Source organism: Lepidochelys kempii, chromosome 21, assembly GCF_965140285.1.
Source record: "Lepidochelys kempii isolate rLepKem1 chromosome 21, rLepKem1.hap1, whole genome shotgun sequence".
In the NCBI taxonomy this organism is placed as follows: Eukaryota; Metazoa; Chordata; order Testudines; family Cheloniidae; genus Lepidochelys; species Lepidochelys kempii.
The window spans coordinates 2983176-3007944 of record NC_136400.1 but is presented as its reverse complement, the minus strand read 5'-3'; the positions used below and the strand labels follow the sequence as shown (position 1 = coordinate 3007944).

Genomic DNA, 24769 nt, shown 5'->3' with positions numbered 1-24769 from the left:
GAGCAGGAGAAGGGACAGTGGAGAATGTGAATAAGGAAATGTAATTTATCCCTTCACATAACCCAAGAAGCAGGGGTCACCCAATGAAATTAATAGGCAGCAGGTTTTAAAACAAACATATAGTCTGATCAGCTATGGCCATCCTGAGGTTCTTTTGACCACCCACCCCCGCAGCAAATTAATAGGGCTGAAAATTTCAAAGCTGCTTCAGGGACTCCCAGACTGGGATTTTTAATAAAGTCCAATGGAGTTAGGCACCCAGTTTCACTGATTTTCAATGGGAGATAGGTACCTAGCTCACTTACGATCATTTGAAAATTCCAGCCCTACTTTGCATTAAGGTAAATCCAAATCTCCTGGGTGAGTTTGAATATCACAGCCTGCATTATTATAATACCTTTCATATGAGACTCTTAAAACACTTTACACACAACCCTGGGCTCACAAAACCCACGGACAGTAGGTATGTATCATCATATCCTTTTAGAGGTGCTCATATCAGCACACAGGAATGTTATGTCTGGTACAAAATAACACTGTGATTAGCTGATGTCATTAGGAATAGATCCCAGGAGTCCTGATTCCCAGCCCCAATCCCTAACCACTATTTAATACTGCCTCTACATTGCAAACTATATCAGACGTCATTAAGCAGTTTGATTAACATTTAACTCCTTCCTGTTTGATCTAAAATAAAGTATTTTTTTCAATATTTTTTAAATTTTCAACTGTCAACTGTCAACTGTCAACTGTCAACTGTCAACTGTCAACTGCTTGCTGTGTAACCTTGAGGCAAATTGCTTAGCCTCTCTGTGTCTCAGTTTACATCCATATAAAATGGGCAAAATAATACTTATCCACCTCAAAAGGGAGGAGGAAAGGGCTGAGTGAATGAATGAATGATTATTTGCCAAATGTTTTGAAAAGCATTTTGAAAATGAAAAGAACTGTAATAGAGAAAAAAACTGCAAATGATTTCAGCTCTGTTCTTCTGAGAAAATGCTTACCTATTGCATCAGAATCATTTTTAAAATTATTTGTTCTGTATCAAAATAGTATACATGTCATCTACCTGAGAATAACTCTAGAACTACTTTGCTATACAAAAGCATATGGAGGGTTAAGAGATCAGTCCTACACAATCTATCTATCTATCTATCTATCTATCTATCTATCTATCTATCTATCTATCTATCTATCTTGCTGACAGTGCAACTTGAACAGAACAATCCTGCTGTCAGGGTGCCAATGCCTGAGATGATGGGGCGCCCAGGATTTCAAGGTTTATGGATCTTGGGTAGTAGATAGAATATCCCAGGTCGGGGTTCAAGGGGTGTGTCTGTGCGGATTTGATCTTGTGCTTTTTCAGGGAGTTTCTTGAGCAAATGCTGTAGTTTCTTTTGGTAACTCTCAGTGGGATCAGAGGGTAATGGCTTGTAGAAAGTGGTGTTGGAGAACTGCCGAGCAGCCTTTTGTTCATATTTGTGCTGGAAATGGCCCAACTTGATTATCATACACATTGTAAGGAGAGTGATCACTTTAGATAAGCTATTACCAGCAGGAGAGTGGGGTGGGAGGAGGTATTTTTTCATGCTTTGTGTGTATATAAAAAGATCTTCTACACTTTCCACAGTATGCATCCAATGAAGTGAGCTGTAGCTCACGAAAGCTTGTGCTCAAATAAATTGGTTAGTCTCTAAGGTGCCACAAGTACTCCTTTTCTTTTTGCAAATACAGACTAACACGGCTGTTACTCTGAAACCTGTCATTATGCAAGGCACTGCATTTAGCCGTATGGAGTGGAAATCTATCAACTGCATGAAAAAACTTGTACAGATACAGACAGACATCATCTTCCTTTCCAAATGCAAACAGATGGACATCGTACCAAAAGGACTGAAGGTAAAAAATCCATTACAATCTACATACCACACAGACTATGCTGACAGCTTGTGCCGCACGCTTTCAAAGAAACTGCGGAATCACGTGATCAACATCCTCTACAGCAAACAGGGAAAGATTAAGAATGAGCTCTCAAAAATGGATACTCTCATAAAAAACCAACCTTCCACACAAACTTCCTCGTGGATGGACTTTACTAAAACTAGACAAGCCATTTACAACACACTTTGCTTCTCTACAAAAGAAAAAGTACACTAAACTTTCTAAACTACTACATGCCACAAGGGGCCACAGCAATGGTTCCCTCAACCCACCCAGCAATATTGTTAACCTATCCAACTATACTCTTAGGCCAGCAGAAGAATGTGTCCTATCTCGGGGCCTCTCCTTCTGCCCCTCCACCCCACGAACATGATACAGTTCTGTGGTGACCTAGAATCCTATTTTCGACGGCTCCGACTCAAGGAATATTTCCAACATACCTCTGAACAACATACTAATCCACAGAGACCTCCCTACCAACACTACAAAAAGAAGGATTCTGGGTGGACTCCTCCTGAAGGTGAAAACAGCAGACTGGACTTCTACATAGAGTGCTTCCGCCGACGTGCACGGGCTGAAATTGTGGAAAAGCAGCATCACTTGCCCCACAACCTCAGCCGTGCAGAACACAATGCCATCCACAGCCTCAGAAACAATTCTGACATCATAATCAAAAAGGCTGACAAAGGAGGTGCTGTCGTCATCATGAATAGGTCAGAATATGAACAAGAGGCTGCTCGGCAGTTCTCCAACACCACTTTCTACAAGCCATTACCCTATGATCCCACTGAGAGTTACCAAAAGAAACTACAGCATTTGCTCAAGAAACTCCCTGAAAAAGCACAAGATCAAATCTGCACAGACACACCCCTCGAACCTTGACCTGGGATATTCTATCTACTACCCAAGATCCATAAACCTGGAAATCCTGGGCGCCCCATCATCTCAGGCATTGGCACCCTGACAGCAGGATTGTCTGGCTGTGTAGACTGCCTCCTCAGGCCCTACGCTACCAGCACTTCCAGCTACCTTCGAGACACCACTGACTTCCTGAGGAAACTACAATCCATCGGTGATCTTCCTGATAACACCATCCTGGCCACTATGGATGTAGAAGCCCTCTACACCAACATTCCACACAAAGATGGACTACAAACCGTCAAGAACACTATCCCCAATAATGTCACGGCAAACCTGGTGGCTGAACTTTGTGACTTTGTCCTTACCCATAACTATTTTACATTTGGGGACAATGTATACCTTCAGATCAGCGGCACTGCTCTGGGTACCCGCATGGCCCCAAAGGATGCCAACATTTTTATGGCTGATTTAGAACAACGCTTCCTCAGCTCTCGTCCCCTAAAGCCCCTACTCTACTTGCGCTATATTGATGACATCTTCATCATCTGGACTCATGGAAAAGAAGCCCTTGAGGAATTCCACCATGATTTCAACAATTTCCATCCCACCATCAACCTCAGCCTGGTCCAGTCCACACAAGAGATCCACTTCTTGGACACTACGGTGCTAATAAGTGATGGTCACATAAACACCACTCTATACCGGAAACCTACTGACCGCTATTCCTACCTACATGCCTCCAGCTTTCACCCTGACCACACCACACGATCCATCGTCTACAGCCAAGCTCTGCGATACAACCGCATTTGCTCCAACCCCTCAGACAGAGACAAACACCTACAAGATCTCTATCAAGCATTCTTACAACTACAATACCCACCTGCGGAAGTGAAGAAACAGATTGATAGAGCCAGAAGAGTTCCCAGAAGTCTCCTACTAGAGGACAGGCCTAACAAAGAAAATAACAGAACGCCACTAGCCATCACCTTCAGCCCCCAACTAAAACCCCTGCAACGCATTATTAAGGATCTACAACCTATCCTGAAGGATGACCCAACACTCTCACAAATCTTGGGAGACAGGCCAGTCCTTGCCTACAGACAGCCCCCCAACCTGAAGCAAATACTCACCAGCAACCACATACCACACAACAGAACCACTAACCCAGGAACCTATCCTTGCAACAAAACCCGTTGCCAACTGTGCCCACATATCTATTCAGGGGACACCATCATAGGGCCTAATCACATCAGCCACACTATCAGAGGCTCGTTCACCTGCACATCTACCAATGTGATATATGCCATCATGTGCCAGCAATGCCCCTCTGCCATGTACATTGCTCAAACTGGACAGTCTCTACGTAAAAGAATAAATGGACACAAATCAGATGTCAAGAATTATAACATTCATAAACTAGTCGGAGAACACTTCAATCTCTCTGGTCACGCGATTACAGACATGAAAGTTGTGATATTACAACAAAAAAACTTCAAATCCAGACTCCAGCGAGAAACTGTTGAATTGGAATTCATTTGCAAATTTGATACAATTAACTTAGGCTTGAATAGAGACTGGGAGTGGCTAAGTCATTATGCAAGGTAACCTATTTCCCCTTGTTTTTTCCTACCCCCCCCCAGACGTTCTTGTTAAACCCTCGATTTGTGCTGGAAATGGCCCACCTTGATTATCATACACATTGTAAGCAGAGTGATCACTTTAGATAAGCTATTACCAGCAGGAGAGTGGGGTGGGAGGAGGTTTTTTTTATGCTTTGTGTGTATATAAAAAGATCTTCTACACTTTCCACGGTATGCATCTGATTAAGTGAACTGTAGCTCACGAAAGCTTATGCTCAAATAAATTGGTTAGTCTCTAAGGTGCCACAAGTACTCCTTTTCTTATTGTAAGGAGAGTGGTCACTTTGGATGGGCTATTACCAGCAGGAGAGTGGGTTTGTGTGTGTGGTGGGGGGGGTGAGAAAACCTGGATTTGTGCTGGAAATGGCCCAACTTGATTATCATACACATTGTAAGGACAGTGATCACTTTAGATAAGCTATTAGCAGCAGGAGAGTGGGGTGGGAGGAGGTATTTTTTCGTGTTTTGTGTGTATATAAAAAGATCTTCTACACTTTCCACAGGATGCACCCGATGAAGTGAGCTGTAGCTCACGAAAGCTCATGCTCAAATAAATTGGTTAGTCTCTAAGGTGCCACAAGTACTAGAACATGAGATATCACAATCACTGGTTTTAAATGCTGACATTGACTGTATTTTGCATGATTATTTGTTCTGTATTTATAGTCTGTATTTCGGTCATGTACTTCTATTGCTTATTCTTTACATTAGGTACTATCATGCATTACTTCTGCATGTAGATATTGCATAGACTTCAAGCCCATACTGTGTAAGCATTTTGTAATGACAGTTACAGCAATAAAGCTGGCTTGCTAGTTTAAAATTACAGCTTGCTATAATACTGTAGCTTTGTAGTATGATTGGGCCCTATAGACTCTGCGAATCCCTGCTCAGATCGAATCTTGTGAAAAATTCTGGGTAGATTAAGGAAGTGTCACTCATTTGATTAAACTAAGGAGTCCGTTTTTGCAATCTAAACAGTTATAGTCTAGTGCTCAGAGGCACCTGGAAGGCACAGCTGCTTGAATGTATGTCTGGTTCTGTCACTGAGTCCTTTCAGACCTCAGCTAAGTCTCTTAAAGTTCTCTGTTCCTTAGTTTCCCATCAATAAAATGGGTATAATAATTTTTACTGACCAAAAACAGCTGTTGTGAGAATTTATAAGTGTTTATAAACTGCTTGGATGAAAGGTGCTGTATAAAAGTACAAAGCAGTGACTGATCGATCGATCGATTAATCAATCTATATCACATTAAGATACTTAACCAGGGTGTGATTTTTGTAATTCAGGTAAAAGAACTATCAATCTATCTATCCATTTGCAGTGTTGAGGTACCTGTGTTGGTCCCAGGATATAAGAGGGACAAGATGAATGAGGTAATATATTTTATTGGACCAACCTCTGTTGGTGAAACAGAGATGCTTGAGCTCTCCGGAGCTCGAAAGCTTGTCTCTCACCAACAAAAGTTGGTCTAATAAAAGATATGACCTTACCCAACTTCTATTTGTTATTCAGGGAGTAGAACTATCTATCCATTCACCCTGTAGCACTTCTAATGTATCTCTCATTATGATATGTGAACACCCACCCTAGATACTAGAAGTGAATAAATGAAGGAAAGTCATGAGCAGTTTCTATCAGTTGTCCAACAAATGTGGTAACACCTATCTGTCATTTCCCATAAAATCTCTCCATGCCTTAGGCACAGCAGAATGAGGAGTTCAAATAATTTTCAGACTTGTATGTCTAGCTAATATATATATATATATTATCACTGGTAAGGCAGTGGCCTGGAACTGACAACATTCAACCCCTGATCAAGGTGTTAAGAAATACATTCCATCTGTATGTTTTCTCTTTGTGATAAATCTGACAGCTCAGTACAATGCCAGTGGGATGGGAATAGGGGAGTAGTATGAAGCTAGTCCAGCCCTTCCTTTGGGTTACCATACCTCAGACATTTCAAGCTGTATTTCATGCATCAGGTGTTGCCACGTTTACTATTATTTATCATTTAAGTTGTGGTAGCACTTCAACCAGCTATGGACCTCATTGTGCTAGGAACTACGCATTTGATACCAAATAACAATCCCTGTTAATCACAGAGCCTATCAATCATTTAAAAGGACTTCAAGATTTAAAAAAATATTTCAAACAACATTAGTGTGTGTATGAAATTCCATTGGGGGGATATAGCTGATCTAAATTGGTACCTGCCTGAAGGATGCTGTGTTTAGGGATGAAAATTGGTTGTTGGTTTTTTACCAGTTGGGCTGTTTCTAGCATTCCACTGGGTACCACATAACACTAAGTTTTTCAGTGTGCTGTGGAAGTGGCTCTAGAATGTGGAATGAGTTTCACAGCTTTGCCTGACTAACAGGAACATTCAGGATATCCAGGCTGCTTGTGGCTTAAAGAAAACCGGGAGTGACTAGTTACAAAAGCTTGGAGAGTGATAAATGTTTCACTCCATACCAAATGGATTTTTTCTGCACATGGAACAATAACACCCTGCAAGAGAGGAAAGGGTGGGTAATTCTGCCCTTGTGATATTTCAATTATTCTTTTTGCCTGTATATTTATTAGAAACATAAGCAATATACTACTACTGGACCATGGTGCAGTAGCCTGTCTCTCACCACTACTAGTTAGAAACCCAGGGCAGGTCTGAATCCCAGGCATGCAGAGCTGCCGGGTAGTAAATACCTCCATGCTTCCATCCTGCCAAGATAGTGGCTGTCATTCCCCTACTCACATAAGAACACGAGAAGAACATAAGAATGGCCATACTGGGTCAGACCAAAGGTCCATCCAGCCCAGTATCCTGTCTGCCGACAGTGGCCCAGGTGCCCCAGAGGGAGGGAACTTAACAGGTAATGATCAAGTGATCTCTCTCCTGCCATCCATCTCCACCCTCTGACAAACAGAGGCTAGGGACACCATTCCTTAGCCATCCTGGCTAATAGCCATTAATGGACTTAACCTCCATGAATTTATCTAGTTCTCTTTTAAACCCCGTTATTGTCCTAGCCTTCACAACCTGCTGTGGACACAGGCTCTGGGAAGTCCCACCTCAAGGGCTCTGATAGACAGCAGCCTCCTGGCTCCTGATTGGCTCCTCTCCCTGTATAAATCCAGAGGGCAGTTGCGGTAGCGTTTAGGTGGAAGAGAGGCCTAAGGAGCAGAGTCCAGATCCTATCTCAATATGCACTTCACTACAGTCTGCAGGTACTTGGAGTTTAGCGGGGGTTGGTTTGGGGCTGTCTCCAACTTACAGCATGTTAAGTTTTTCCCAGTACACTTGTATTTTTTCCTACTTGAAATGAAACCCCCATAGACAGCTGCATTCTGCCACTTGCTTCCAGAAGGAGTGAGGGGAATGGCATGGATGATGTGCAGAAGCCCTGCTATCCAGCCAGCAGCTGCAGCCTTTTCTGCTCCACTAACCTTAATGATTCAAGAAGAGCTCACCCATGAGAGCATAGAGAGATGACCCTAGAAGGGCAGTAGTGATTCCAGATCAATGCTTTGATTTATTGTGTTCTGTATTGCTGGGGATGTGTTGTGGCTTTTTCAACCCAATATTCTTTTCTTCCCTGTGCACTTTGCCACATGCTTCCTCAATTTCTTTTCATAGAGCGAGAGAAGTAAAAAACCCTAGCTAGTAATGCTGCCCGATTGCAACATCTCGTCAGGGATTGTGCTTAATTGACCATGCTCCACATCATCACCATCCAAGCATTTAAGTAATGAGAGTCCAGTGTTAACAACATTCCTGATTACATACAGGGCGGTGTGTATTGAGAGGCAGCTAGAGAAGGTCTGATTGGAAAACAAAGCTGGGGTGAGCCAGGAACATAGGGCTGTTCAGGAGCAGATTGGTGGGCTGACTGAAATAAGGGTGGTGCAGAGTCCATTAGCAGCGCAAGGAGTGGAGCTGCATGGATGCTTATGACCTGCTTGCGAGATAATGGAATTTGTGACTTGGTTGAAAGGCTTATGCGGATGCTTTCTAGAAAGCCATTTAGACACAGCTCTGTTTTTTCCATCACGCATTTTCAACACTTCTTTAATGACGTCCATTATTACAAGGGATTTTTGCAGGGAAACAGGATCACTTCTGCAGGAGAATTCATCTATGCTAGGCTGGTTTTCAGAAGTACTGACTGAACACCCACCCAGGAAGTCAATGGGAGCTGTGGGTGCTCAGGCTCTCTGAAATGTCCAGAGTAATGCCACTAGCTCCAGCGGAGTTTTTCTGGATCTGGCACTTAGGGTGTTCCTGCAATCAGAATAAGGCCCTCAGAATCATCAGGATCATCAGTGGCTCTCAAGCACTTCATATGTATCAGTGAATTAAGCTTTGTAAAATCCCTAGTTAGTAGGAACATGTTGCTATACCTCTTTTATAGATGGATAAATTGATACACAGATCAGAAAAGGATCCAGTTCCTTCATTATCAGTAAACTGGGCCTGGTTCTCCCCTTTCTTATGCACTATAAGTCAGATAACTTCAGTGAAGCTGGTGGAGTTAAAATCAGGGCAAAAGTGAGTGAAAGGACAATCAGGCCTCTCGACTTTAAGCTGAAAACCCTGTGTGTGTTTGTGTTGTGCTGCCTAAAACTGTCCCCTGATTGTCTTGTGGTCTAGGTAAAGTAGTATCTGACTACTCCAGGCATGGTTTCTTTTGCAAGGTTCTAGTCCCACCCAGGTGGGAAGTTTTACAATTATGAGCCAACCACAATTACAAAACACCAAACCAAGCAAAGCATGTACTGCTTGCACCTCTTTAATTTCAAAATCATTGTGTTAAATGGTCACCATCAAAGCAAACTTCCACTTACCTGGAAGCTGAGAAAGCAATTAAAGAAGAAAAATGATAAGTGTTTCATTTTAAAATGATTGGATTATTTTTATGGTTATGAAACTGGAGTCATGCTGAGGGTTTCAACGCCTGAGTCAACATTACAATTGTGGGTCCTTTGTGGCTCGTAACTAGTAAATCAGATCTATGGAACCATACATTTACTGCAAATTTAAGAAGTTGTTCTTTAATTTTTAAGTGTATGTGTTAAATCATGTCAACAGGAATATAGATAGCCTGCTTTGCTTTCATTTATGAGAATCAATGTTGTACCACAGGGAACTTTTTTTCTCTGCTTTGCCGATTTATTCTGCTTTTTATTATTGGTTATGAGTTCCCCCAGTCAAGTGTCTGGCACATACACTAAACAAGTGTATATTGGGCCTGGTTTTCCCAGGGCTTTGTACTTCATGTAGTCAGTAACTCCTGAGCTGAGTGAGTGAAGACTACTACTCTGATGTGCTAGTGCTTTACACAGGTGTAACTAGAAAAGGAGGACTTGTGGCACCTTAGAGACTAACCAATTTATTTGAGCATGAGCTTTCGTGAGCTCACAAAAGCTTATGCTCACGAAAGCTTATGCTCAAATAAATCGGTTAGTCTCTAAGGTGCCACAAGTACTCCTTTTCTTTTTACGAATACAGACTAACACGGCTGCTACTCTGAAACAGGTGTAACTGACTGCACAATATGGATGGCATGAAGAATCAGGCCTATTACCTCTTTTGTTCCACTTTCCTTTACGTCACATAGTGCCCAACACATCGGACCATTATGCTATAGCTACAGGGAATGTGATCTACAGGTGAGAGGTGGCAAGGGGTCAAGCTGCCTGGCCTGGGTTCTCTTCCTGGTTCTGACACTGACTTCCTAGTCACTCAACTCTTCTCACTATCTGTGCAAGTGACTTGCCCAAGGTCACCCAGCCCATCGCCCGTAGAGCCAGGAACGGAATGCTGGTTACCTCAGCCCCCGTCCCTGGGACCTAGAAGGCCACTGAACCATGCTATATTATTATTAAGCTGTATAATAATTAACATGATGATGATTTATCCTGAGTGTCTTAATGCTCTGGCATCTGCCACTGTGTTACACATACTAATAGTAATTGTAAGGAGAGTGATCACTTTAGATAATCTATTACTGACAGGAGAGTGGGTTTGTGCGGGGGGGTGGGGTGGTGAGAAAACCTGGATTTGTGCTGGAAATGGCCCACCTTGATTATCATACACATTGTAAGGAGAGGTTTCAGAGTAACAGCTGTGTTAGTCTGTCTTTGCAAAAAGAAAAGGAGTACTTGTGGCACCTTAGAGACTAACCAATTTATTTGAGCATGAGCTTTCGTGAGCTACAGCTCGCTCATGCTCAAATAAATTGGTTAGTCTCTAAGGTGCCAGAAGTACTCCTTTTCTTATTGTAAGGAGAGTGACCACTTTACATAAGCTGTTACCAGCAGGACAGTGGGGTGGGGGGAGAGTAAACCTTTTGTAGTGATAAACACCCATTTTTTCATGGTTTGTGTCTATAAAAACATCTTCTGTATTTTCCACAGTTTGCATCCGATGAAGTGAGCTGTAGCTCACGAAAGCTTATGCTCGAATAAATTGGTTAGTCTCTAAGGTGCCACAAGTACTCCTTTTCTTTTTGTGAATACAAACTAACATGGCTGTTACTCTGAAACATACTAATAGCAATACCCTGTACCTATTTGCTGGCCCTGAGCAGGAGACCTGTGGTTACCCCGGAATTTAAGATCCATAAGGAATCTCGATTCTCTTGCTAACATACTACTTGGACAATAACTTATTTCTCTTTGTTTAATTGGAGACACTGAGCAATGTGAAGCCATTAGCAGGAACTTACCAGCACTAATTACCACTAAAATGGGTATGGCTGGGTTAGCAGACACAAGAAAGAGATTGTGTGGTAGGGGGGGAAGATTCTTTCTATTTGGCCCTCATGAACAGAGTTTCTGAGCACCCCCTTTGACAAGAGCAGAGAGAGTACCCTGCCTTCCACAGGACAGTTAAATTAGGCAGGTTCTCAGAGTTAGATGAGGGAGTTGTACAAGTCAGAAAAGGAGAGACCCTCTGAGCTGACAGAATTCCACAGTCCCTAGCTAAAGAGCTGACTGTAGCCCTTAGGCAAAGCCCTTTGTCCTTTGTAAGTCTTGGCACCAGATCTCTTGTGACCAAGACTGTTCTGTAGTGGCCCACTCTGCCTCCTCAAAAGCCAATATTTTTCTTTATTTCAATGTATCCTTCATTCCAGTCTTTTAGGGCAGCTGCACCAGTTTTTCCAGGTGGAGACCACAGGTGCCCCAACCTGTTCCCCCTCTTGGAAGGGAGTCTAATTTCTAATCTAACTAAGACTGGGGTTTGGAGCAGTTTGAGCTTAGAGACTGAAGTAGAACATGCTCAGAGTCCTGCACACTCTTCTCTAAGAGCCTGATTGTGGCACTTAGCCGCTGTTCTATCCATCCTAGGAGCAGAGAAAAGCTGACCCACCCTGAGGGGGAGCTAGGGGAAATATCTTCCTCAAGAGACACGAGTGCTTCTGGAGGAGAAGGAATGTGAAGGTGCATTATTCCAAGGGATAGTGCAGTATATGCCATTATTCATACCCAGACATCTGTAGGCCCTGTCTTCTTCCCATTTCTCCTTGGGCACACAGGGGTGTGGTCCCTGGATCACTGAATGTAAGAACTGTACTTCCCCTGCACCTTGCAGATGGGGTACAAGTGGGAGGGGGCTGGCTCCTTGTCTCCTCCCAACACACACACCCACACACACCTTACACAAGCCTCAGGGATAATTTGGGCCTGAGGGAGGAAAGGAATGCTGGAGTGGCACTGATGGCATGCAAGCCAGGGCTGTAAGTCGCCACTCTCAGCAACTCCAAAACATATTCCTAAAGTTCTAGTCTCGTTGTGGCGGGTTTGAGTTCCATGCTCCTTTCTTTCATCCAGTAGGGCGATTGCATGATCCACAACCCTACAGGTGTGATTTGGGTAAGGGGGACTTTTTATTACTATAGTAACATAGTTACTTAAGCAGCTCTTTTCCTCTTTAGACTTTTCCATAAGGCCAGGGAAATATTAAAAATGAAAATGGAAGGCCCTGCTTTTAGTAAAATGCAGTTTTCCCCCTCCTGCTGCTTAACTATCACATTGAGGATAAAAGTAGCAAAAAGTCTCACTGAAGAGGAGATGAATGCATTGTTCAGCAAGCTCTGTCCCCTTTGAAATTGCATCTACTCTACGTGTCTGCACTCCCTATCTCCTTTTAGGGAGAGTCGGATTCAAGGACACAGGCTGAGGCAAGTTTATAATACATTCAGTCCAATATCCGCTTGTGTTTTTAAAGAAATGCTGCTAGCCACATCCTTCTGTGATGTAACTCGCCATTGCTCCATTAACTTCTATAGATCTGTACTGATGAGGATCTAGTCCCCAACGCAATGCTACAAATATCCATCAGATTAGACTAACTGCATGATACAAAATTGTAAGTGTGATTGTGCTCTCATTCAGGGGAGCCCCTAGACATTTTTCACATGATACGCCCTAGGGCTCCCCGCCACCCTTCTCCTGGGTGACTTCCCGGAGGGGGCACTCTCTGCAGCTCTCGAGGCTGTTGCTGAGCGAGTCCCACAGGCAGAGCAGAGAGGCCCTGGGCTGCTGGAAGCAGGGCGAGGCTGGGCAGGTCCCTGTGGGAGAACCTTGGTGCAGGACCCTGCCCCATAGCAGTGGTGAGGAGGAGCAGTGCTGGCTGTCCTGCTGCCCACGCAGGGTTGGCCCCACAGCCACTCTGTCATGATGGAGGCTGGGGGTGTCAAAACAGAGCGAGTGGCATTGCGACCTTGTGCACGGCTCACATTTGGATGGAGAGGCCACAGGGCCAAGCAGGAGAGGTGCTGCAACCCCGATGCACCAAGTTCCAATGGCAGTCACTCCGTTTTGGTCCTGCACTGCACGCCACCCCTCACCACGATGTTGGAGGTGCATGGCCAAACCTGGGGGTCAGTGGGGTGGCCAGTGCTGCCATTCCTTGCTGCGGCCTTAGGAAGGCCCAACGCTGATGACTGGGTGCCTCTGCCAATGGTATGCGCCATGTGTACTATGCATGTGGCTGCAGGCACCACTGCTTTCATTTTCCCTGGTATAAACCAGTAGTGACTCCACTGAGCCCAGTGGAGTTCGGCTGGTGTAAAATGTGTGCAATGAGAGCAGAATCAGGCCCTCTCCCTCTGTCAGAATTCATAAAATCAATAGGACGTGTCTCGCTCTCATTAGAGTCCAGGGGTCTTTAGAGTAACTTCTAAATGATTGCATCCTGACAGTTTATCCCTAGTCAGTTCTGTAGATCTTCTTTCCCACAAGCCTGACACTCTTGCTGGAAGTCACAGCTGAGATTATGGAGAATTCCTCTGCCCTCTGAGACCTGGAATAGGTCCCTCCCAAGCAGGGCTGATGCACGCTGCCAGGCTGAGTGGAAGCCAGCACTGCCACGTCCCTGCTTGTGGATAAATTAAACACGTCAGCGTACGAGGCGATCAGTCTGGCATCCTTCAGCAATGCCAACTCACTTAGAAAAACATGGACTCTGACTTTTGGGTTGATACAATGTGAAAAACCTCCAACTCCACCTTTATCTTTCAGCTTGTTTTCTAATGGCAGACAGGGTCTGTGCAGAGACCATTCAGATTCATTGGCCTCAAACAAAACATGCCAGAGAGAGATGCCGGCCCCAAGTCAATCCATAGCTCCCAGTGCCGAGAGACACTATGGATACAAATGCCAATAAGCAGCACTGGATTTATGTATTTCTCTTGAAATAGATTAAAAATAATTTCACTTGCTGATAAATTGTATAATTAAGATTCAGGCTTAATCTGACTTGTGAATTATTTGACCCACTATGATCATTATTTCTGCCTAGTTATGTCTAAATGCAGTCTCTTAGCTAAGGGGGGAGGCTCTTTGTGAGTGTGAGTGAATTGTTAAATAAAGACTAACCTGGAATTCAAATCTTAAGACTCAGTGGAGACCTTTGATATACAAAGAAGGATTTCATTATTCCGTTATCTTAAACTTGCTCAGGACAGAAGCAATGGCTGATAACTTGAAAGGGAATTATGTTAGTATTTTTGGATAAGTCCTGTGTTAAATGCAGTACTTCAGGACTGGAAAATCTCCCATTTAAGCGCCTCAATTGGCATGGAAGAGAGATTAATGCTCGCATCTTTCTGAGCTTGAAAATCTCTTGACCAGAGTTGAATCACAGAAGTGTAGCTGAGTCTTTGCTTCCTAACAAGCTTGAAGACCAATCCAATCCCCACCCAATTAAAAGGATTTTGGTAGGTTCAGGCCTTTTGCCAAGATCCAGTTGTTAATGATCTTTGCTTGTTTGCAAGACCCTCAGTTTCTGAAAAGAATGGAGTTCCCTGGCTTTAGGCTTTGTGTTTTGTTTTGTTAGTCATAGAATCATAGAATATCAGGGTTGGAAGGGACCTCAGGAGATCATCTAGTCCAACCCCCTGCTCAAAGCAGAACCAATCCCCAATTTTTGCCCCAGATTTCTAAATGGCCCCCTCAAGGATTGAACTCACAACCCAGGGTTTAGCAGGCCAATGCTCAAACCACTGAGCTATCCCTCCCCCCCCAAAGTCTTTGTTACACTAGAAAAAATCTGCTCAACAGTAAATGTATACTAGATCACCCCCACCAGCAATATAGATTATACCTTATGCCTACAAAAACACCACTTTAACCAAGTGATGCAGGTGAAGGTATAAACTGGGCTCAAACTGGGGAAAAAAGAAGTAGCAAGCTCCACCCATCTGAGATGCCAGAATGAGTCACTAATCACAGTAAATTGTACTGATGTTCAAAACATGACCATGAGCGCTGTGCAGTACAGGGGAGGGCCTCTTGCATCTGATCTAAGAAGTTTTTGGAAAGTGTTGAGAACAATTTCCTGGTGCAAGTTCTGGAGGAACCAACTAGGGGCAGAGTTCTTCTTGACCTGCTGCTCACAAACCAGGAAGAATTAAAAGTGGAGGGGAACCTGAGAGGCAGTGACCATGAGATGGTCGAGTTCAGGATCCTGACACAAGGAAGAAAGGAGAGCAACAGAATATGGACCCTGGACTTCAGAAAAGCAGACATTGACTCCCTCAGGGAACTGATGGGCAGGATCCCCTGGGAGAATAACATGAGGGGGAAAGGAGTCCAGGAGAGCTGGCTGTATTTTAAAGAATCCTTATTGAGGTTACAGGAATAAACCATACCAATGTGTAGAAAGAATAGTAAATATGGCAGGCGACCAGCTTGGCTTAACAGCGAAATCCTTGCTGACCTTAAACACAAAAAAGAAGCTTACAAGAAGTGGAAGATTGGACAAATGACCAGGGAGGAATATAAAAATATTGCTCAGGCATCCCGGACGACTGGAAAAAAGCAAATATAGTGTGCATCTTTAAAAAAGGAAAGAAGGAGGATCCAGGAACTACAGGCCAGTCAGCCTTACCTCAGTCCCTGGAAAAATCATGGAGCCAGGTCCTCAAGGAATCAATCCTGAAGCACTTAGCGGAGAGGAAAGTGACCAGGGACAGTCAGCATGGATTCACCAAAGGCAGGTCATGCCTGACTAATCTAATTGCCTTCTATGACGAGATAACTGGCTCTGTGAATGAGGGGAAAGCAGTGGATGTGTTATTCCTTGACTTTAGCAAAGCTTTTGATACGGTCTCCCACAGTATTCTTGCCAGCAATTTAAAGAAGTACGGGCTGGATGAATGGACTGTAAGGTGGATAGAAAGCTAGCTAGCTCATCGGGCTCAACTGATTGTGATCAATGGCTCCATGTCTAGTTGGCAGCCAGTATCAAGCGGAGTGCCCCAAGGGTCGGTCCTGGGGCCGTTTTTTTTCAATATCTTCATTAATGATCTGGAGGATGGAACGGACTGCACCCTCAGCAAATTTGCAGATTACATTAAACTGGGAGGAGAGGTAGATACGCTGGAGGGTAGGGATAGGATACAGAGGGACCTAGGCAAATTAGAGGATTGGGCCAAAAGAAATCTGATGAGGTTCAACAAGGACAAGTGCAGAGTCCTGCACTTAGTACGGAAGAATCCCATGCACCGCTACAGACTAGGGACCGAATGGCTAGGCAGCAGTTCTGCAGAAAAGGACCTAGGGGTTACAGTGGACGAGAAGCTGGATATGAGTCAACAGTGTGCCCTTGTTGCCAAGAAGGCTAACGGCATTTTGGGATGTGTAAGTAGGGGCATTGCCAGCAGATCAAGGGATGTGATCATTCCCCTCTATTCGACATTGGTGAGGCCTCATCTGGAGTACTGTGTCCAGTTCTGGGCCCCACACTACAAGAAGGATGTGGAAAAATTGGAAAGCGTCTCGCGGAGGGCAACAAAAATGATTAGGGGACTGGAACACATGAGTCATGAGGAGAGGCTGAGGGAACTGGGGTTGTTTAGTCTGCAGAAGAGAAGAATGAGGGGGGATTTGATAGCTGCTTTCAGCTACCTGAGATGTGGTTCCAGAGAGGATGGTTCTAGACTATTCTCAGTGGTAGAAGAGGACAGGTCAAGGAGTAATGGTCTCAAGTTGCAGTGTGGGAGGTTTAGGTTGGATATTAGGAAAAACTTTTTCACGAGGAGGGTGGTGAAGCACCGGAATGGATTACCTAGGGAGGTGGTAGAATCTCCTTCCTTAGAGGTTTTTAATGTCAGGCTTGACAAAGCCCTGGCTGGGATGATTTAGTTGGGGATTGGTCCTACTTTGAGCAGGGGGTTGGACTAGATGACCTCCTGAGGTCCCTTCCAACCCTGATAATATCCATGATTCTATGATCTATACAGGCAAAAGGCACTGTTACAAAACCTGTCAGCTCACATAATGTTAAACACAATTTTGCTCTTAGTAATACAGGCAAGGATAAGGATAAGCACAATCAACTAACACCTTTTAAAATACAACTGTCCTCCTCCACCCTAAGGGCAAACGGCAAAATGTTCAGAAGTGGCTAGAAATTTCAATGCCTTAATTTTGGATGCCCAGATGGAGACTTCTTAAAAGAACATGATTTTCAGAAAGGGCTGAGGACCCACCCTCTGAAAATCAGACGTTTTAAGAGTCTCAAATTGAAGCACACAGAAGCACTAGTCACTGTTGAACGTGTTGGCCAAAATCACTTTTAGCATCATGAACACAACATGTTTCCCCAGTATAGACAAGCCCCAGCTGTGTGTCAGAAAAAGCAGTAGATCCCAGAATGATGTGGCCGAGCCTTAAGGGCAAACCAGCTTAAACAGGAATTTGGGTGAATCTGTTTTCCATTTGAACATGTTATTGATTTCAAATAGAGAATGGTGGGATGAGAACTTTAATATTGATTGAAACTGGTAACCCTTCACAATTCCATGGCACCTTTGACTTGAATATCTGTGTTTACAGACTTTAATCCGTCCTCATAATATGCCTTTGAGGCTGTGAAGGGTTGTTAGTCAAACCGGTAAAACAGGAAAATGAAAATACTCATCTTTTTGCCCATCTACACTGAAATGTTTGATGCCTATTATCACCAACAATTTGAAAGCTTTGATCAGACTGGTCGTCTTTATTTTTAGCAGTGGGTAAGTTGAGGAACAGAGTTCAATGAATTGTCAAAGATCACATATCGGGTCAAACCAAGGAGTTCTGATTTCAGTCCCCCACTGTAACTGTAATTAACATATAATGCATGTATGTGAGCACAAAGAAGAGATGGGATGGGAAAGAATTTTTGCAGTATCTTATGTGACACATCACACAACTGATAAAGCCATAGGCCATTATCTTAGTTATTCTCTTCATTAAGCGTTGAGAGCATGCAGCACCACACAGGCGGTATTAAACTCTGTTCAGGGTCAGGCCCTTATTCTTAAAGATTATGGGGAAAAGGAAAGCCACTTATTTATAACCGTGTCCGCATCTTATGTGACCTCCACTCCTCCTCAGCTTTGATCCAAGCTGCTGATCTGAGAAATGGATTCTGATTTCCATTTGATAAGGCGTAGGTTTTTCATGAAGGGAAATCCAAAAATAATCCTTGACTGAGCAGATAACTCAACCAAGGAGCTCAGATGTATATGCAAAGGAACCGGCAACTCTGCTAGATGAATTCTCATGTTCGCTTAGTCCCTGGTGGAAGACGAGTCCCATGGCGAGTGGCACGAGCTGACCAGATCATGGTTGCAGAGCCATGATTTCATTCCAGCTGCATGCCTAGTAGATACCCACTATGAAAGATTGCATTATGGATCTAAACAGAGCCAGCATGGTCTAACGTATTCCATATTTAAGCACTGACAGCTGGATACTTCAAGGTGCTGACCATTCTGGCCTGGATCCAGGAAATTACTTAAGCACATGTTCAGCTTCAAGCATATAAATGGTCCCAGTGAAGTCTAGAGGAATGCTAATGTGCTTAAAGTTAAGCATGTACTAAATGCCTTCTTGGATTGGGACTAGAATGCTCAGCCCCTTGTAGGACTCAGCCCCTGTTAAAACATAGGGTTTTTTAAAACCCAGTTGATGATGAAAGCTCTCAAATGTATTGCCATTCAAACATGGCTATACGATAAGATTGCAGAGCCTCTAAGGCAACATACGATTGTAAGCTCCTTGGGGCAGGAACCATCTTTTCTTCTGTTTGTACAGTGCCTAGCGCAATGGGTTCTGGTCCATAACTGGGTCCATAACCAGGAGCTATGGTAAGAGAAATGATGATTTTGGAAAGCAGTATAACCATTTAAATCCCACTAATAGCAGTGAAGGGTGGTGAATGTTTCCATTCACATGCTACTTCAATTCATTTACAAGAAACCATTTATTATGTTTTTTAAAAAGTTACTATTGACGTATTGGGACATTTTGTTGCAAACATGGTCCGAATTCTGAATAGTTCTACTGACTCTAGTCAGACTATTCTCAGGCTTCAAGGGCAAGAACCACTCATGGGAGTAAGGGCTGTAGGAATGAACTCTGTGTTAGTTGCAGAACAATTTTCCTAACTCATGAAGGCCCAGTAATAGCAGCTCTGAGAGGCTTATCTCACAGTAATGAGAAACAGCATGCATGCGTACCACTATCTTTTGAGAAGCAGTGAGCAAGGGATGGAATGTTGACTACATAGCATATTACTTGGCTTTTGAGGCAATGGCAAGTGCAAACATTTTAGTGTCACAATAAATCTGGAAAAACAACCTGGGTGTACCTTGTATCACCTCTAAATTCTATAAAACAAAAGAAAACAATACTAAGCTAGACATAGGCTAGTTGCACATCTGAAAATACTGTGGAAATGTATTACAATGAGATCATGATCTGGGGCATATTTCTGTCATAGGACCAGACACCTATACCCACTTGGATAAAGTGGCTGTTCTTAAAAAGGGAGGAATAGCAGATATGATAAACTGCAATTGTCTAGGTACAGCCTTTTTTACAGGTCTGATAGATTCCCAGGCTGCAGCAAGTTATTTGCCTTGTGCATCACTGCTTGTCATTCCCTCTGCTAGTGAAATCTGGCACTGACAAGGAGAAGATGTTTTGGAGCAGGGGTTCTCAAACTTCATTGCACTACGACCCCCTTCTGACAGCAAAAATTACTACACAACCCCAGGAGGGGGGACTGAAGCCTGAGCCTGCCTGAGCCCTGTGGCCCAGGGTGGGGGGGCCAAAGCCCGAGCCCCATCACCCTGGGTAGAGGGGGGCAAAGCCAAAGCTCAAGGGCTTCTGCCCCAGGCAGGGGGTCTGTAACCTGAGCCCTGCCACCTAGGTGGTGGGGCTTGGATTTTGGCCCTGCGCCCCAGCAAATGTAAGCCAGCCCTGATGACCCCATTAAAACAGGGTCGAGACCCACTTTGGGGTGGCAACCCACAGTTTGAGAACTGCTGTTTTGGAGCATCCAGGCCATCTTTTCCATCTTTAACTTGAAAGGTTCCTGACATTTCTTTGTATCTTGTTTATTCCTTGCTGCTGGGGTCAGGTCCATCATGCTTGCTGAGGTGGAGTTGTTTGGAAGTACTTTTGATTTGTTTTTCTTACCTAAATACCTGTATCTTTTAGGGGGTAATTCAAACCGAGGCTGCCCATGCACCAATGAAAGGACCGGCAAAGACCTCCAGAATAGCAGGTCAGTGTGACCCTCACTGTTTTTCTATCATATTTAAAAGTCTATGCATATATCCATTTTAAAAACTATAATTTCAAGCAGGGCTGAATTAAGGCATATATTCCCTAGGTTTGTGTCTAGGGCCCCAGTGATTGAAATCCCATGAAGTCAGAATCTCAGTTTTGATTTTTTAAAAATATTATTTCTTGCCCATATAGACGTGAAGAATAGTTTGAAAATAGGAACTGAGTGTAACCCCATGCCTGCCAGAGTCTGCTGACAGTCTGAAACCTGAGCTCCCAGAGGTGCTCCATTCACCTTAACTCTGAATCCTGCTACCACCCCAAGGAGATGCACGGCTACAGGATGGCCATGGGACTAACAGGGGCCCCATGTTCATTGTGCTTAGGGTCCTGGATGGCCTTAATTTGATCTTCTCTGTGGGTACATTTGGTTGCAGACATAATAGGTCTAGTCTCATGATTTTAATGGGAGAAATGACCGACATGGCTAATGTATATCAACTACTTATTGCACTGATTTGTGGTCTAATTTTCACCAGTGGAAATCCAGATTAATCCCATTAGCATCAGTGGAGCTACTTCTGATTAATACTAGTGTAAACGAGAACAGAATGTGGCCCGTTGGCCAGTCTATACTGTTACTACTCTCCCTGCCAAATCCACTGTGTTCTGCACCATATAAAGACTCAATATACACTGTTACTTTTCAAAAGTAGTTATAGTAATAAATAACTGGCATTTACAGACTTTTAATCATACACTGTAGCGGCGAACCAAAACAGGGATGAATTGCCCTCCATGCAGGAAGATAATACACAAAGGGGGCGTTGAAGGGGGGCAGGGGTTGTAAACAGTATGCAGGATGACTTCACATAATTCCGACAATACAGTGCTATCCTTCAGAGGCAGATGATGACATTAGGTGCTGCATGAGCTGTTGCTAAGCTTTCCAACAACATTTATTCTTTAGCCACAAGCTACTCCTGTTCTTGGTTGTTAACAAAGCCACTCTTGTCAGAAAACATTGTTCTTCCTTTTAAAACTTTCTAGGACAAAATGAACTTGTTAGCAGTCCAGTGTGAGCCTTAAATTAAAACGAAACTGGGTCTCTGCTCAAGGACCTGCTGACTGCTCCATGCTCCTGATTTCATTTTCAGCAGAACGTCGGTGCTTTAGTAACGGATTATCTCCACAGTCTGGGGCATAAAGAAGATGCAAATTAATTTTTCAGCAAGACACACTACTGGCTCAGACATCTTCCCTCCGCCCATTACCTTAACATCAATGTCTTGTCTAGTTAAATGCCAGTAAACAAGTGTAACACTCTAACAAGCCACAAATTAGCTTATTGACACCTCTGTCAGCTGTCTCCTGCTTCTAAAAATGTCAGGTTTCTGAAAAGGGGTAATAACATTGGGAGTCTAACATAAAATTAACCAATTTATTAGAGCATAAGCTTTCGTGAGCTCTAATAAATTGGTTAGTCTCTAAGGTGCCACAAGTCCTCCTTTTCTTTTTGCGAATACAGACTAACACGGCTGTTACTCTGTAACATAAAATTGTTTCTTGTATGCATGCCCCTTGACTTATTCCTTCCCCATCCAAAGACCCTTGTTAGCATATTGGATAAATATATTTTCAGTGTGCACACAGCTTTTTTCAAGCTGCTGAACTTAAACTCACGGACTGTTGCTTCTGCATGTAACTTAACTCTTTAGATTCTGCAGGGAATTAAAATGTGCCTTTTTTCCCCCGTCAGGCTTTCTTATTTTTCCTGTGTTCATTTAGGGGATGGTTAAAGTGTTGAGCTGGATCCTCAGGTGGCATAAGCCATTGTTGACTTCACTGGGGTTACACCACTTCACACTAACTGGAGATTGGGGCCATTGGCTTGACAGCCATAGAAATTAGAAACGAACGAACTTCAGACTGCTGGGAAATCAGAGTAAGTACAGAAAAGCACCAAACGGTTCAGATGAATCTAACTGAACCTTCTGAGTTCTCAAAACTGGCTTGGAAGTCTCACAACAGGCTTTCTTCTCATGCTGTGTCTCTGCACAGCAGAAAACCCCTCCAGCACATGCAATAGGGATGCAATCTCTCTGCAGGACCCCCCTCCAGTGCCCCTCACTCTTTCCCAGAAGGAAGCTGAGATGGATGGATAAAGTGGGGAGCATTCACATCCATAGCCGATTCAGTCCTTGAGTTTGCAGATGACACTAAGCTGGGAGAAGTGGTAGATATGCTGGAGGGTAGGGATAGGATATAGAGGGACCTAGACAAATTGGAGGATTGGTCCAAAAGAAATCTGATGAGGTTCAACAAGGACAAATGCAGAGTCCTGCACTTAGGATGGAAGAATCTCATGCACTGGCAGCAGTTCTGCAGAAAAGGACCTAGGGGTGACAGTGGACGAGAAGCTGGATATGAGTCAACAATGTGCCCTTGTTGCCAAGAAGGCTAACGGCATTTTGGGCTGTATAAGTAGGAGCATTGCCAGCAGATCGAGGGACGTGATCGTTCCCCTCTATTCGACATTGGTGAGGCCTCATCTGGAGTACTGTGTCCAGTTTTGGGCCCCACACTACAAGAAGGATGTGGAAAAATTGGAGAGAGTCCAGCGGAGGGCAACAAAAATGATTAGGGGACTGGAGCACGTGACTTACGAGGAGGGGCTGAGGGAACTGGCATTATTTAGTCTGCAGAAGAGAAGAATGAGGGGGATTTGATAGCAGCCTTCAACTACCTGAAAGGGGGTTCCAAAGAGGAAGGATCTAGACTGTTCTCAGTGATAGCAGATGACAGAACAAGGAATAATGGTCTCGAGTTGCAGTGGAGGAGGTTTAGGTTGGATATTAGGAAAAAACTTTTTCACTAGGAGGGTGGTGAAGCACCGGAATGGGTTACCTAGGGAGGTGGTGGAATCTCCTTCCTTAGAGGTTTTTAAGGTCAGGCTTGACAAAGCCCTGGCTGGGATGATTTAGTTGGGGATTGGTCCTGCTTTGAGCAGGGGGTTGGACTAGATGACCTCCGGAGGTCCCTTCCAACCCTAATATTCTATGATTCTATGCTGATGCAGCCACCAAGGGTGCTAACAAATTCTAATTGCACAACAGCAATCTTTGTGTCATAATTCATATTTAATTGTGTGCTGGAAGGAACCGTTTGCTGGTTTCCATCTATTGAATACTGAAGTACATCTTGGCCTTGCGTTGTTCAGAAAATATCAGAGTGATCTGCCATGACCATTCCCCCAGGGGTGTGATTGCTAACCTGCTTCTCTGGCGCAGGATTGTGTCAACCTCAGGGGCAAGGAAATGCTTCCCTCTGCTGAGACTACAGCTCACATTGAATCCTTCTTGTAGGTCAACTGCTGCCCGTGTCTTCAGTTTGAGCAGGAACACGGAAACAGAAGAAAACGGAGGTGGGTGGAAATACACCATTGCTTAATATGTTCTGAAGGTCAGAGAGAAAAGTCCTTGGCCTAAATCAAATTGTGCCTGATCTAAAATTAAAAAGACTTAAATGCTTAGAATTTCAGAGAGACTCAAACTAATGGCTTGTTTCTTCCCCCTCCCTGCTTACTTGTTGCATAAATTGCAAATGTATCCTTATGGGGATAGTATTTAAAAGCCAACTTAAAATAGTATTTTTACTGTTGTTCAGTGCATGAGAGACCTATAACATGAGTCATGTGGTTAGTCACTCTTGGAATCAGCACCTCTCAAGGAAAGAAAAGGGATAGGACTATTCCTTATGAGAACACTTCTTTGCAATGAATTTATACAATCCTGGGAATTAAAGACTTGTAACCGTAAAACCAAACTGTGCTGCTGTAAGAACTGCCTCAATCCCTGTTTGTGTGCCTCGTGCTCACCCTAGCTCTATGTAATGTAGTTCAGTTTTTCCTGAAATGGTCCCTTAAATTTGAATTTTCCTGTAGAGCCGAGGTTAATCAGATGACTAGAATAACCACAGTTATATTTTCCCAGTCATTCTTTAACCCAAACTGACAACATACGAGAAAAAAATCAGTGGAGAGGGAAATTTTATTGCCTTCCATGAGGTTGACCTAAAGGTTTTCTTGAATTCAGGGCCAAATTCTGAATTCTCAATCCATCCTTACTTAAGCAAATTCCCGAATGATTTCCTCCACAGAATCCATGTGGAGTTCAGATTAGAAATCAATGGCATGATATGTCTGTCTAAGGATTTTTGGTCGAGTCATTAATTCTCAGTACTAAAATAAAGCAGT

At 43.7% G+C, this 24769-nt stretch overlaps 1 long non-coding RNA gene across 1 annotated transcript in view; it reads left to right on the top strand.

The window, feature by feature from the left end:
- LOC140901422 (uncharacterized) overlaps positions 1-24769 on the top strand; it is a 103308-nt gene that overhangs the window by 4732 nt on the left and 73807 nt on the right. The window contains exons 3-5 of the long non-coding RNA XR_012155847.2: positions 20446-20512; positions 22274-22459; positions 23880-23938. This is a non-coding gene — a long non-coding RNA (uncharacterized LOC140901422). The remainder of the gene's footprint in view (positions 1-20445; positions 20513-22273; positions 22460-23879; positions 23939-24769) is intronic.